This window comes from Bos indicus x Bos taurus, chromosome 22 (genome assembly GCF_003369695.1).
Source record: "Bos indicus x Bos taurus breed Angus x Brahman F1 hybrid chromosome 22, Bos_hybrid_MaternalHap_v2.0, whole genome shotgun sequence".
Lineage (NCBI taxonomy): Eukaryota > Metazoa > Chordata > Mammalia > Artiodactyla > Bovidae > Bos > Bos indicus x Bos taurus.
The window spans coordinates 45,542,011-45,557,819 of record NC_040097.1 but is presented as its reverse complement, the minus strand read 5'-3'; the positions used below and the strand labels follow the sequence as shown (position 1 = coordinate 45,557,819).

The following is a 15,809-nucleotide window of genomic DNA, read 5'->3' as shown; positions in this document are numbered from 1 at the left end:
ATGTGGGTCTGCTGGATCGGGAAGAGCCTTTGGAGGAAGAAATGGTAACCCACTCCAGTGTTCTTGCTGGGAAATCCCGTGGACAGAGGAGCCTGGAGGGCTACACTCTTGGGGTTCGCAGTGAGTCAGACACGACTGGGAGACTGAGCCACACACTAGCCCCACTGCTGTGTCTAGAGGCAACCATTCATGATCCTTGCAGACTCTGCAGTGATACATGTAGCACTGTTTGCCCAGACATCCTCTCAGAAAGTACCAGATAGGTAGTGGTGTCTGCATTTTGAAGAAGAGAAAACCAAGATGTAAGGAAGCTGGGTCACTTGGCTAAGAATACATAACTAATTCGACGGCCATGGTGGAATTTGGACCTGGGTCTCTGATGCTGTAGCCCAGGCATGCTCTTTTCCTTGGGCAACCCTGAAAGGAATCACACAACTATTATGTTCTGGCCTGGCTTATCTTTCCTTCCTCATCTGTGAAGTCACTTCCCAACTGGTATCAAAATTAGACTTGTAAAGTGACTTAGGAAAGAATGCTGAGTTGGAAGAGTATCTGCTGCTTGTCTGGTTTGGATCTGGATGAACGTGTGTAGTCGTATAGCATGTGCTTCAAAACCTTTGGCTCCTTGAACTTTTCCCGGTTTTCTCTTGACCTGAAAAAACAAGTTTGCATAAGGCCTTAAACAGCTGACACTGCATCTTGTCCTCATTGGCCCCCCACCTCCTGGCCCCGCTCTCTCAGAGCCTTGCTTAGTCTCCTTGCCCTCTCGCTAGCCACTGACTGCCCCTGTACCTCAAACTTCTGCTTCGGCTGCCTTCTGGGGGCCCATCCAAACAGTGTTTGTAGAAGTCCTGCTGTGTCTTTAGTTTCTCGTTGCCTCCATTCAGCAGACTTCATTGAGCAGACACCGCCTGGGTGCAGGGGACGAACTCTACACTAAGGAGCGTAAGCAGTGGAAGAAGACAGCCTGGGTAGTTACAGCTCGCTGTGGTGATGCTGAAATCGCCAGGCGGCCCGTGTCGCCGGATTGGAGGGCAGTGAGTGTCAGCGGTAGGAGCCTTTGCTTCTAAGTACATGCTGGAACTGGCAGTATCTGCCTCACGTGGAGGTCTTCCCTGGTGGCTCACACAGTTAAGAAACCACCTGCAATGCAGGAAACATGCATTCAGTTCCTGGGTTGGGGAGATTTCCTGGAGAAGGGAACGGCTCCCCACTTGAGTATGCTTGCCTGGAGAATTCCATGGACAGAGGAGCCTGGCGGGCCACAATCCATGGAGTTGCAAAGAGTCGGACAGGACTGGGCGACTCACACGGAAGTCAGAGGACCCACAGAGTGTAGGGTCTAGGATGTCTCCAGAGTTTTGATTGGGTAGACGGAGCTGCTGTTGTCCAGGTTAGAATACAAGTGAGCACGAATAGGTTTGGGTGAAAGGTGATAAGCTTGGTTTGGGCAGCATTGCTTTTTGAAGTCCCCAGGGGACGTTTAGGTGGATTCAGGTCTGGGAAAGAAGTTTTTTCAAGTAGATGTGAGATGATGAGATTCATTCTCACTCTTTCAAGAAAAGAAATGATTGTTAAATTATGAAATTTGACAGGACTTCCCTAGTGGTCCTGTGGCTAAGACTCTGCACTCCCAATGCAGGGGCCTGGGTTCGAATCTCAGTCAAGGAGCTAGATCCCACATGTCACGACTAAGACCTGCTGCAGCCGAGTAAAGATCTAAAAGTCGTACTAAAACTTGGCTTCCAACTGGAGTGTTGATAAAATCAGGAGTAGCGGAGCTATCATAGAGCATAGACGTAGCCACGTTCTGCTTTCCTCTCCTGCCTCACTCCTCAAGGTGTTAGTTCAAATTACCCGACAGTTTTCTACTTTTAGAATGGCCTCTAGTTATGTCCCTTAGATCCAGCCACTGATCTTGTTCAGAACAAGAAAAAATCCTTAAAAAGTAGAGCTCTAGGTGATTTTGAATGCAGATGAGTAGCTCTTACTGTGTAGATAGGAATTCACATCAGTGGACTATAGGGATTAGGCTTCTGCATCTCATTCAAGAACAGAGGCCCTCGATTGTGTTACAGAACTCCTGGGAGCTGCACACTTGTGTAACAGTACTTGCTGTTCTGAGAAAGCATTCCCTTTAACATCACTACTGGGTCATGTGTCAGTTCCTAGTGACCGTAGTGGGAACTGCAAAGTGATTGCCTAAGTCCTGCCGGTGGTAAGTGGTGCTATGAAAGGTGCGGGTCCCTCCCTCACCTGTAGCGGTTTTAGAACATTCTATTCTTGTCGCTTGTTTCGTGAGTCATGACTCATGGCTACTGATAAAAGAAAGCCAGAGGGAAAACATAGAGGGTTCTACCTAAAGCCTGCCTTCTGGTCGTCCCATTTTTGTTATTGTCTAATCCTGTCCGTTTTTCTGCTGTCTAGATGATTCACTTCAAAAATGATTTTTCAGAAACCTTTCAGTAGTTGTGACATCTTCGCTTCTGCACCCTTTGGCGGGTACTTTTCTCAGTGTAGCCATACTTTGATTGTTTTGTGTTCATTTTGTTCTTTGGTTAGCCTGCTTGAGCGAACTTGGTAACACAGACTCCACTTCCAGCCCTAGAAACAGCGTGATTCCGTTGTATTAGGATGGACTGACCTACTGAGTGCTGGCAGATGAGACTTGAGTGCTCATTTTTGTCATGTTGTTTCCAGCTACCTTGGGAGCCAGTAAGGGCCCCAGTAGTTTCCCCCCTTTATACTGTCTTTAAAATTTTTTTGTCTATGTGTTTCTCTGCACTGGGTCTTCGTTGCACCCTGCGAGATCTGTGACCTTCACTGTGCCACGCGAACTCTCAGCTGGCGGCGTGTGGTCCACTTCCTTGACCTAGGGATCAAACCCAAGCCCCTGGTGTTGGGAGTGCAGAGTCTTAGCCACTGGACCACCAGGGAAGTCCCTCCATACTTTATACTAAAAAGACTTCGTTATCTTTCCATCCCTTCATCTTCCATGAGCTGAAAGATTTTTTTTTTTTTTTAAACCACAGGAACTGTATTTGTGAAGTGATACTTTCTTTTTCTATTATTAACCAAGGGTCTATAGTTGGGTATGAAATAAAAACATGTTTCGGATAGTAGTATCAAAATTAAGTTTGATTTTTGAGAGGATTGTTATTTGTGTCCCTGTGGACCTTTAATATGAAGACAGTTCTGTTAACCTTTTTTCTTTTTTAATGAAAATAAAGTCTGTGTTCTATACTCTCTTACTTTCCCCACTTATCTCACTCCCTCAGTTGCAGACTTGGTGAATTCCTTTTGGTCCTGGGATCTCAAGCTGTGACTGTGATCTGTACCTTGGGAGTTTGTAGTTATATTAGCAATTTTTTTTTTAACGGAAAAGGTAATTTAAAATACCCACTAAAATGAATTTTTATTAAACCAAGTACCATTTCCCTCCTCCATTTTGGGTTTAACAGTCATTCTTGATTCCGTTTTAAATTCTCTTTCACCAGATGTCTACTCCTGGGGCCCTAACCCCTGAGTTATCACCCTTTTTTTAAACCTGAGTTGCTAAAAGACCGTCCCTGTCCTCGGCCCCTCCCACCTCTGGTAGTTGCTCTTTCGCGTGTGGGCTTCGTGCCTTCTTAAACTTGAATCTGCCTTCTTTTTCTGTTACCTGCTGTCTGTTTCTCAGTGAATTAGGAGCCCTGGAAGAGTAAGGGTGTCTCATTGATTTCTGGCCTCACTGTGACCTGACAGCCGGCACGGGTGAACCAGAGTGGGGTGGCGGCAGCCTCCTTGGGAATGCTTTCTGTGTGCTGGGTCGGTCCTGAATACTTAGCGTGGATTCGATTCTAATCTTTTTAATGCCCACCACAGCTTTAAGAGGAAGTAACGATTCCCATTTTAAAGATGGGTGACACATTTTTCAGTAACTTGGTTTAAGTCCTCCTTTCATTTAGTGACTGTTTTTCTCTCTTTGCTTTGGCTATTAGGATGGAAAAGTTAATGATTCAGAGACAAAAAGGAAGAAGAAGAGAAATAAAGATTCAGGGGAAAAAAAGTAAATGGAATAAGTGGTCCCTTGAATGATGTCTCCATGAGAAGTCATTTGCCCTTTCCAAAACTTGACCCCCTCAGTCACTCTGCTGTTCTCCTCCAGCTTCAATGCTTCAGACGTCATGGAGCTTTGTAAACTACTTGCCCTAGAATTGTATTGCTGAGTTTCTCAAGTTGTAAGCATTTCCATGTTCAGCAATTATTTGAGCCTGAACTAGAAACAGAACAGTGTATATATTTACATTATTTTTCTCCATTGCTCTTCTAGACATGCCTCGCTTCATAACAAGCTGAGTGTGTTAGCTTGCTTGGGCAAATGATCCTGAAGAGAACATTTCCAAATAGTTATTGCTGTTGAGGTTACTATTTAACAGAAAAATAAGGTTTTTTTAAGCAAATTAAAATTTGGGGGTAATTATTAGTTGATATTTATATTATTTGTTATATTTTTAAATCCTTGGTTCTGTATAATTGTACTGTCAGATGTCATCTCCAGTTTAGCATAGAGAGAAAGTAAAAAGCCAAACTAGTTTAACCAGAGTATGAGCTGACCGGAGAAATAGTACAGCCAAACTTACTTTATAAAAATGTTTGTTCTTTTTTTTTTTTAACAATTTATATGGAAAAATATGAATTTGTTATATCTCATTTACATATGTGTTAATGGTTAGGTTTGGTTACGGTAGTAGCATTAAACATTGTCAGTATTTTAAAGACAGGAGAAAGTTTTTAACTATCCTGATATTTATGTTTATGCATTTTATTGGAGTGTAAATGCTTAACAACGTTGTTAGTTTCTGCTGTTCAGCGAAGCGGATCATCTTGTGTACACACATGTCCCCTCCCTCGTGAGCCCCCTCCCACCCGCCTCCCACCCCAGCCCTCCAGGCGTCGCAGGGCGCAGGCTGAGCTCCCTGTGCTTTGCGCAGGCCCCCGCCGCTGGCTGTTTGACGCATGGCAGTGGTCTCCTGTCCCAGTCTCCCAGTCTCCCGCCCTCCTCTTCCCTCTGTGTCCGCATGCCATTCTCTGGGTCTGGGATTCTGTTGCTGCCCTGGAACTAGGTTCATCAGTGCTGTTTTTCTAGATTACACAGACGTGTTAATACGCGATGTGTGGTTTTCTCTTTTTAACTTACTTCATTCTGTACGACAGGCTCTGGGTCCATCCACATCTGTAAACATGACCCAGTTTTGTTCCTTTTTATGGTTGAGTAGTATTCCATTGCACATATGTACCACATTTTCTTCATCCATTCATTTGTCGATGGACATCTGGGTTGTTTCCATGTCTTGCTGTAGTAAATGGTGCTGCAGTTATGGTTTTATGCCCAGAAGTGGGATTGCTTGGTCATATGGGAGTTTTATTTTTAGTTTTTTGTGAAACCTCCATACTGTTCTCCAGAGCCCTTGTATCAATTAGTGCAAGACTGTTGGCATACCCTCTCCAGCATTGTTTGTAGATTTAAAAAAATACTTCTGTGTCTGCATTGCTGTGGGAGGGCTTTCTCGAGTTAGAGGAAGCGGGAATTTACTCTGCTGCGGTGCTGGGCTGCTTGTGGTGGCTTCTCTTGTTGCAGAGCATGGGCTCAGTAGCTGTGCTGCACAAGTGTAGTCGCTCTGTGGCATATGGGATCCTCCCGGACCAGGGATCGCATCTGTGCCCCTGCATTTGCAGGCAGATTCTTGATCACTGGACCACCAGGGAGTCCCTGTGTGTAGTTTTGGATGGTGGCCATTCTGACTAGTGTGAGGTGATACTTCACTGTAGTTTTTATTGCATTTCTATAATAATTAGTGATGTTGGGCATGGTTTTATGTTCCTCTTGGCCATCTGTGTGTCGTCTTTGGAGGAAAGTCTGTTTACCACTTCTGCCCATTTTTGATTGGGTTGTTTATTGTTTTCAAAAATTTTGTTCTTTTGCTATTGAGCTGCATGAACTGTTTGTATATTTTGGAGATAAATTGTCTGTTGCTTCATTTGCAAATATTTTCTCCAATTCTGAGGGTTGTCTTTTCATCTAGTTTATGGTTTCCTTTGCTGTGCCGAAGAGTTTAATTAGGTCCCATTTGTTAATTTTTGTTTTTATTTTCATTATTCTAGGTGGTGGGTCAAAGAGGATCTTGCTGTGATTTATATCAGAAACTATTCTGCCTATATTTTCCTCTAAGAGTTTTATAGTGTCTGGTTTTCCATTTATGTCTTTTACCCGCTTTGAGTTTGTTTTTGTGTATAGTGTTTGGGAGTGTTCTGATTGCATTTTCTTTACATGTAGCTGTCCAGCTTTCCCAGCACTGCTTACTGAAGAGACTGTCTTTTCTCCATTGTGTGTTTTTGCCTCCTTTGTCTTAGGTTAATTGACCATAGGTTTATTTCTGGGCTTTCTGTCCTGTACCATTGATCTATATTTCTGTTTTTCTGTCAATACCATACTGTCTTGATTACTATAGCTTTTATAGTACAGTCTGAAGTTGGGGAGCCTGATTCCTCTAGCTCTTTTTTCTTTCTCAAGATTCCTTTGGCTATTTGGGGTCATTTGTGTTTCCATATAAATTGTAGAATTTTTTATTTTAATTCTTTGCAAAGGTGCCATTGGTAATTTGATAGGGATTGCATGGAATCTGTAAATTATTTTGGGTAGTATAGTCATTTTCACAATATTGATTCTTTGAGTCCAAGAACATGGTATATATCTCCATCTGTTTGTGTCATCTTTGATTTCTTTCATGAGTCTTTATAGTTTTTTGAGTATAGGTCTTTTGCCTCCTTAGGTAGGTTTATTCTTAGGTATTTTATTCCTTTTGTTGTGGTGGTAAATGGGATTGTCTCCTTAACTTCTCTTTCTGATCTTTCATTGTTAGTGTCTAGGAGTGCAAGAGATTTCTGTGCGTTAATTTTGTATCCTGCAACTTCACCAGATTCGCCGATTAGCTCTAGTAGTTTTCTGGCATTATCTTTAGAATTTTCTGTGTGTAGTGTCATTTCATCTGCAGTGACAGTTTTACCTTTTCTTATTTGGATTCCTTTTATTGCTTTTTCTTTTCTGATAGCTGTGGCTAGGACTTCCAAAGCTGTGTTGAGTAATAGTGGTGAGAGTGGAGATCCTTGTCTTGTTCCTGATTTTAGAGGAAATACTTTCAGTTTTTCACCACTGAGAAGATTTACTCTGGATTTGTTGTCGATGGCCTTTATTATGTTGAGGTAGATTCCCTCTCTGCCTTTTTTCTGGAGAGGTTTTTTTTTTTTTTTTTTTTAAATCATAAATGGGTATTGAATTTTGTCAAGTTTTTTCTGCATCTCCTGAGATCATCTCATTTTTATTGTTTAATCTGTTAATATGGTGTATCACATTGATTGGTTTGCGTATATTGAAGAATCTTTGCATCCCTGAGACAAATCCCACTTCATTGTGCTGTATGATTCTTTCATTGTATCATTAGATTTTTTTGAGGATTTTTTTGTCCATGTTCATCAAGAATATTGGTCTGTAGTTTTCTTTCTTTGTGATATCTGTGTCTGTTTTGATATTATGGGGTGGTGGCTTTGTAGAATGAGTTTGGAAGTATTACTCCCTCTGCAGTTTTTGCGAAGAGTTTGAGAAAGATGGGTGTTAGCTCTTCTCTAAATGTTTGATAGAATTCACCTGTGAAACCATTTGGTCCTGGACTTTTGTATGTTGGAAGTTTTGGTAATAGTTTCAAATTCATTGCTTGTGATTGATCTGTTTATGCTTTCTAGTTCTTCCCAGTTCAGTATTGGAAAGTTGTACCTTTCTGAGAATTTGTCCATTTCTTTAAGGTTGTCCATTTTATTGGCATATAGTTGCTTGTAGTAGTCTCATGACTGTATTTCTGCCATGTCAGTTCTGATTTCTCCTTGTTCATTTCTAATTTTATTGATTTGAGTCCCCCCCCCCCTTTTTTTTTTGATGATTCTGGCTAAAGGTTTATCCATTTTATTTATGATCTCGAAGAACCAACTTTTAGTTTTACTGATATTTGCTATTGTTTTCTTTATTTCTGTTTCATTTTTTCTACTCTGATCTTTATGATTTCTTTCCTTTAGTAACTTTGGGTTTTGTTTTTCTTTCTCTAGTTGCTTTAGGTGTAAGATTAGATTGTTTATTTGAGGTTTTTCTTGTTTCTTGAATTGCTGTAAACTTCCTCTTAGAACTGCTTTTGCTGTGTCACACAGGTTTTGGTTCATCATTTGGGTCATGTTTTCATTGTCATTTACTTGTATTTTTAATTTTTTTTATTCCTTCAGTGATCTCTTGGTTATTCAGCAGTGCACTGCTTAGCCTTCATATGTTTGTATTTTTTACAGTTTTTTTTTTTTTCCTGTGATGATTTCTAATCTCATAGCATTGTGGTAAAAAAAAAAAAATGCTTGATACGATTTCAGTTGTCTTAAATTTTTCAAGGCTTGATTTGTGATTCAAGATGTGATCTGTTCTGGAGGATGTTCTGTGTGCACTTGAGCAGGAAGTGTATTTTGCCTTTCAAGTGGAATGTCCTATAAATACCAATTAAATCTGTCTGGTCTGTCTTGTCATTTAAGGTTGTGTTTCCTTATTTTCTGTCTGGATTATCTGTCCATTGGTGTAAGTGGGGTGTTGAAATCCCCCTCCACTATTATTGTAAAGTCTATTTTATCTAAGGTTATTATGACTCCAGCTTTGTTTTGATTCCCATTTGCATGAAACGTCTTTTTCCATCCCCTCATTTTCAGTTTGTATATGTCTCTGGTTCTGAAGTAAGTCTCTTGTAGATGTACATATATATGATATTGTTTTGTATCCATTCAGCCAGTCTGTGTTTTTTGATTGGAGCATTTAATCCATTTACAGTCAAGGTAATTATCAGTATGTATGTGCCTGTTACCGTTTTAAAAATAGTTTTGGTTTGTTTTTATGGGTTTTTTCCTTCTCTTATCTTTCTGCCTAGAGCAGTTCCTTTAGCATTTGTTGTAAAGCTGGTTTGTGGTGCTAAAGTCTCTTAGCTTTTGCTTGTCTGTGAAGCTTTTGATTTCTCTCTGCCACTCTCTCTGGCCTGCATAATTTCTGCTGAAAATCAGCTGATAACCCTATGGGGATTTCCTTGTATGTCATTTGTTGCTTTTCCCTTGCTGTTTAATACTTTTTCTTTGAATTTAATTGTTGTTAGTTTGACTATTGGACATCTTGGTGTGTGTCTCCTTGGGTTTATCCTGCATGGCAGAAGTCGCTAACCCTGGTGCTGGTCTGCAGCCTCGTAGTGACCCAGATGCGCATGCTGAGCTTCCCCTGCCGCTCCGTTGCTCACGTGACTGCCTGGACCACCTCCTCCCCCACAGTCCATGGAAAAGTCCACCTAAGCTTACCTGCAGTGAAGCTGGGCCTGGTGCCAGGAAGGGCTGGAGGCCCCTGCTGTGTGGGACTCTGTGCTTCCTGAGCTTGGGCGCTGTCTCTTTGCTCATGTTAGGGAAGTTTGCATCTGTGACCTCTTCAGATATTTTCTCAGACTCTTTCTCTTACTTGGGGGCCCCTGCCATTTGAATGGTGGTTCGTTTAATGTTGTCCCAGAGGTCTCTGAGACTGTCTTCAAGTCTTGTCTTTTTTATAAATTCTGCTCCTCAGCAGTTATTTCGACATTCTGTCTTCCAGCTCACTTGTTTGTTCTTCTGCCTCAGTTATTCTGCTGTTGATTTCTTTTGATGTGTTTTTCATTTTAGTTATTGTGTTGTTTATCACTGTTTATTTATTCTGTTGTTATTGTAGGTCCTTGTTACACATTTCTTATATTTTCTCCATCTGTGTCTCCATTCTGTTTCTGAAATTTTGGATCATCTTTGCTGTCATTTCTGTTAATTCTTTTTCAGGTAGCTTGCCTGTTTCCTCTTCCTTTATTTGGTCTTGTAGGTGTTTACCTTGTTCTCTCATCAGTGACCTGTGTTTTTGTCATCTCACTCTTGATGGGTGGAGCTGTGTTCCTGTCTTGGTGTTGTTTGGGTTGAGGCATTCAGCGCTGGAGTTTGCAGGCGGTTGGGTAGAGCCACGTTTGGCTGTGGAGGCAGGGTCTTGCTGAGGGTGGGGCCTAGGCTCAGGGCCCCTGTGCAGGGGAATAGGTCCTTGTGGGGGAGGTGCAGGGGGCGGAGCTTAGGTTCTGTGTAGCTGGAAGGGAGGGGTTTGGCCTGGGACCCCAGCAGGCTTGCCAAGACCCAAGCAGGTGTGGAAAGTGCTGGCTGGCTCCCCTCTAATTCCCCTACCCCCTGAAGGTCTCCCCCATCCTTGCTGATCATCTTACAGTGAGTGGGCGCCCTGAACGTGGAAAGCCCGCCCCTGCCCCCGCTGCCCCTTAGGGGCTCCCGCCCATCTCATCTCTACTTTCCCTCCCCCTCTCCCTGCCTCCCATTATCCCCCAGGATGCACAAGACTGGAGAGGGCCTCGGAGGACCCAGCAGGCCCCCTGGGGCCTGAGTGGGCAGCAGAAGCACTGGCCCCATTTCCTTCTGGTCCTTCAGCCCCCTGAGATCCCCCCTTTTTCCTGATATCCTCACCATGAGTGAACCCCTTCAAGCCTGGGAACCTCTCCCCTGCCTCAGCCGTCCCTCAGGCTTGCTGGTCCCACTGTTTCCGTTTCCCTCCCCTCCCAACCCCCTGAATTCCACCTGGTCATGAAGGGGGTTCCTCCTGTCCACTTAGGTGTCCAGGTTCCTGCATCAGTGCCTTGTAGTGCCCTGGTTGTGAGGAGACACAAACTCTGCATCCTCCTACCTGCCGTCTTGACTCCGCCTCAGTGCTTATGCATTTTTATTGTAAGCACTTTAAAATCGCCTCCTCCTTGGGGAGGAGACAGCCAAGTATACATTATAAACAAAAATGTGAATTTCCATCCTTGTGTAATGAAGATCAGTGGAAGGCTTACTTTACAGTTACTTTCTAGATTATGACCATTGTGCGCAGTGAAGGACACGTGCATTGAAGGGAGAATCATTGTAATCGCCACTTGTCCACAGTGGCCTGAAGGTTGGAGCAGAGACCAGAAAAGCAGGTTCACATTGTGCAAATCTGGTTTCAGGTAAACATCAGCTGTATGATTTTCTTTAAAAATCGTAATAAGGTATTCCTAGAGCTGAGGTTAGAAATTCTTCTCACTGAATATTTTAGAAACAGGTGCAAGTAGCCACCATTTCTGATCGTTGACTTTGAGTGAAGATGGCCCTTTGGGTTCCAGAATCAAGATAAAGGAATGCAGTTCAGTGAGTGGAGTGGAATCCTAAGCTGCCTGGTGTCCTGGGGCAGTAAAATAATTCATGCAATGCCAGGTGACCTCCTGGCGACACTGCAGAGCCAGAGGTTTGAACTGAGGGGTCCTCAGGTCCCTTTCATTCTCATTTTTATAAACGTTTTAATTTTAGTAGATTCCCCCATCTCCTTCAATAATTTCTACTGGGAAAATTAATAAAATTTATTGTACATATAGAAAAATCACAGCGTGTGTAACTTTTGGGTTTCTGCATTTATTGCCCTTTTTGTTTACTTTGGACCAGGGAAAAGATTTTATTAACAAGTTTTAATTCCCATGGAACCTACATAATTTTGAGTGTTTAACCTTAAGTAAAAGCAGCAGTTGAGTGTTAACAGATGCGGTGACCAAGGCCATGTGCCCTGCCACTTGCTCTCTCCTAAGCTTTTCGTGGTCTAGAAAGCTTCTTGAATTGATGTTGTGTTACTTGGACGTTGATATTATCATGTCTACACTTTTAGTTTTTGGATGAAATGAATGACTTATGGTGTCCTTCCTAAATGGAGTCATTCTTTTTCCATCTCAGTGATGGCTTCATTTTTTATTTAGTGGCAAGAAGTAGCGGGTTATTTGTTATTATAGGAGTTAGTGTAATGCGGGGGTTTTGAAAGTCCTCAGATTATCAGCTGGTCCAGCTTTAAAACTAGTACAGGCGCCTGTGCAGGAGATTAGCCAGATGATTACTCAGCCTTTCCTGAAATACTTAGAGTGGTAAGAAACTTACTGACTTTTCCAGTGTTCTCATGGCAGCATCTGTATTGAAGTCAGGTGAGCCCTCCCGGTTGCTTATACCTTCAATCCCAGTTCTTTCCTCTGAAGTCATACATAACCAGTCTTTCTCCTCATTGACATCCCAGCCCAGGAAAATTTTTCTCCTCATGAGCTTTAATTTTCTTGTCTGTCACATGATTTGGTTACCTAACCAGGATTGAGGTTTAAGAACAACCCAGACAATTGTGACCTTAGGCAAAACCCTTTTCATGTTTCAGAGTATTAGTATCTTAGTTTTATCTCTGGTGTATAATGTAATGGGAAAAATGGCAGTGTGTGTCCATAGATTTGGGAACCCTGATAGGTACTTTAAGTTTCTATTCTTCATTGAACATTTATTGACTGTTCGCTATGTGCCTGACACTTGGATCTTAAGTGAATATAAAAACAGAGTAAGACAGATACCTTCTCTGCCTGATTGGGGCGTAACTTCTCTTCCCTAGATCTTTTTACTTTGAGTTATAAATGGTTTTTTAAAACTTCTGTTTTCTTTGAATTTTTTGATAGTCATTGGAGTAAAGTTGATTGACCATGTTGTGCTAGTGATTTAGTTATACATATCAACTCTTTTCAGATTCCTTTCCTATATAGGTTATTACAGAGTACTGAATAGAATTCCTTGTGCTGTATAGTAGATCCTTAGTGATTATCTATTGTGTGTGTGTGTGTGTGTGTGTGTGTGTGTATTTTTGTGTGTATATGTTAAACCCAGCCTCCTATTTTTCCCTCCCCTCCATCTTTCCCCTTTGGTAACCTTAAGTTTGTTTTCTGAAACTGTGAATCTCTCTCTGTTTTGTAAGTTCACTTGTATTATTTTTTGGATTCCACATAAAAGTGATATTGCACGATGCTTATCTTTGTCTGACTTATTTACTGTGATGATGTCCAGGTCTGTTCAAGTCACTGCAAGTGGCATTCTTGTTTGTTTATGACTAAGTAATAGTCAGTTGTAATATATATGCACCACATCTTTATTAATCTAGCAGTGGGTATTTAGGTTGTTTCTGTCTCTTGGCTATTGTAAATAGTTTGCAAAAAAAACATGGGATTGCATGTATCTTTTAAAAGTACGGTTTTCTCCAGATTTATGCCCAGGATTGCTGGAACATTCGGTATTTCTGTTGTTAGTTTTTCAAAGAACCTCAGTACTATTCTCCATAACGACTATTATCAATTTACATTCCCACCAACAATGTAGAAAGGTTACCTTTTCTTCACACCCTCTCCAGCATTTATTGTTTGTAGACTTTCTGATGATGGCCATTCTGACTGATGTGAGGTGATATTTAATTAGTTTTGATTTACATTTTTCTAATAATTAGTGATGTTGAGCATCTTTTCATGTGTTTTGGACATCTGTATGTCTTCTTGGGAGAAATCTATTTAGATCTTCTGTCCATTTTTTATTGTTTTTTTTTTAATATATTGAATTGCATGAGCTGTTTGTATATTTTGGAAGTTAATCTCTTGTTGGTCAGATCATTTGCAAATGTTTTCTCCCATTCTGTGGATTGTCTTTTTTTTTTTTTTTTATGATTTCCTTTAAGTTTAATTAGATCCCCCCCCCCCTTTTTTTTTCATTACTCTAGGAGGTGGATCCAAAAATATTTTCCTGCAATTTATGCCAAAGAGTGTTCTCATATTTCCTTCTAAGACTTTTATAGTATTCAGCCTTACATTTAGATCTTTTATCCATTTTGAGTATATTTTTGTGTATGGTGTTAGAGAGTGTTCTGATGTCATTCTTTAGGCGTAGCTGTCCAGTTTTCCCAGCACCGCTAACTGGAGAGACTGTCTTTCCCCCATTGTGTGTTCTTGCCTTCTTTGCCATGCATTCATTGACCATAGGTACATGGATTTATTTCTGGACTTTCAGTCCTGCTGATCTATAAGCCTGTCTTTGTGCCAGATACCATATGGTTTTGATTATTGTGTCTTTATAGTATTGTCTGAAGTGAGAAAGCTTGATCCTGCCAGCTCTGTTTTTCTTTCTCATGACTGCTTTGGTTTTTTGGGATCTTTTGTGTTTCCACATACATTTTAAGATTTTTTGTTCTAGATCTGAAAAAATGGTATAGGTAATTCAGTAAGGATTGCATTCAGTCATTGGATAGTATAGTCATTTTGGTAATATTGTTCTTCCAATCCAAGAACATGGCATATCTTTCCATCTGTGTCATCTTTGATTTCTTTCATCATTGTTTTATAGTTTTCAGATTATAGATCTTCTGTTTCCTTATGTAGGTTTATTCCTAGGTGTTACTCTTTTTGATGCGATGGTAAGTGAGATTGTTGCCTTAATTTCTCTTTCTGATCTTGTGTTGTTAGTGTATAGAAATGCAGGAGGTTTCTGTGTATTAGTTTTGTATCCTGCAACTTTACTGAATTCATTGATGAGCTCTAGTAGTATTCTCGGGCATATTTAGGATTCTCTGTGTGTGATACCATCTCAGCTGCAAGCAGGGACAATTTTACTTTGTTTCCAACTTGTATCCCCTTTTTCTTCTCTGATTCTTATGGCTAGGTCTTCCAAAACTGTTGAATAAAAGTGGCAAGAGTAGACATCCGTGTCTTGGTCCTGATCTTAGAGGAAATGCTTTCAGCTTTTCACTGTTGAGAATGATGTTATCTGTGTGTTTGTCATAATGGCCTTTATTATGTTGAGGTAGGTTCCCTCTGTGCCCACTTTCTGGAGAGTTTTTATCATAAATGAGTGTTGGATTTTGTCAGGAGCTTTCCCTTGCATCTATTGAGATGATCATCTGGTTTTCTTCAGTTTGTTAGTGTGGTATATTACACAGATTGATTTGTGAATATTGAAAAATCTTTGCATCCCTGGGATAAATCCTACTTGATCATTGTTGAATTCAGTTTACTAGTATTTTGTTGAGAATTTTTGGATCTGTGTTTATCAGTGATACTGGCCATGATTTTCTTTCCTGTGATATCTTTTCCTGGTTTTGGTATCAAGGTGATCTGGCCTCTTAGAATGAGTTTGGGAGTTTTCCTTTCTCAGGAATATTTTGAAATATTTTCTGAAGGACAGATGTTAACTCTTCTCTAAATGCTTTCTGTAATTCACCTGTGAAGCCATCTGTTCCTGGACCTGTGTTTGGGAGCTTTTGGTTTTTTTAATCACGGTTTCAGTTTCATTATTTGTTATTGGTCTGTACATATTTTCTGTTTCTTTGGCTCAGTCTTGGAAGATGGTGCCTTTCTAAGGCTTTGTCCAGTTCTTTTAGGTTATGCCTTTTATTGGCAGACACCTGCTTACAGTAGTCTCTTGTGATCCTTTGTATTTTATGGTGTCTGTTATAACTTTTCCTTTTTCATTTCTAATTTTATTGATTTGAGCCTTTTTCATTTTTTCCTTTTCTGGTTAAAGGTCCATCAATTTTCTTTATCTTTTCAAAGAACCAGGCTTTAGTTTTATTGATCTTTGCAATTATTTTCTTCATCCCTGTTTCATTTATTTCTGACCTGATCTTTATGATTTCTTTCCTTCTACTTTTTTGGTTTGTTTTCTGAAGTAAGATTGTCTTGCTTTGAACTTCCTTCTTGAAACTGCTATTGCTGCTTCATGTCGGTTCTGGATCGTCGTTTTCATTTTCACTTGTTTCTAGGTTTTTTGCCTGTTCAAAATAAAATAAACTTGTAGTCTACTTTTATTCCTCTGAATGTTTTTAGTTTTCTTATTGATTTAGTATTTAA

At 40.7% G+C, this 15,809-nt stretch overlaps 1 protein-coding gene across 3 annotated transcripts in view; it reads left to right on the top strand.

Moving 5' to 3' along the window:
• Positions 1-15,809, top strand: part of SNRK (SNF related kinase) — a 66,106-nt gene that overhangs the window by 36,359 nt on the left and 13,938 nt on the right. The window lies entirely within an intron of this gene.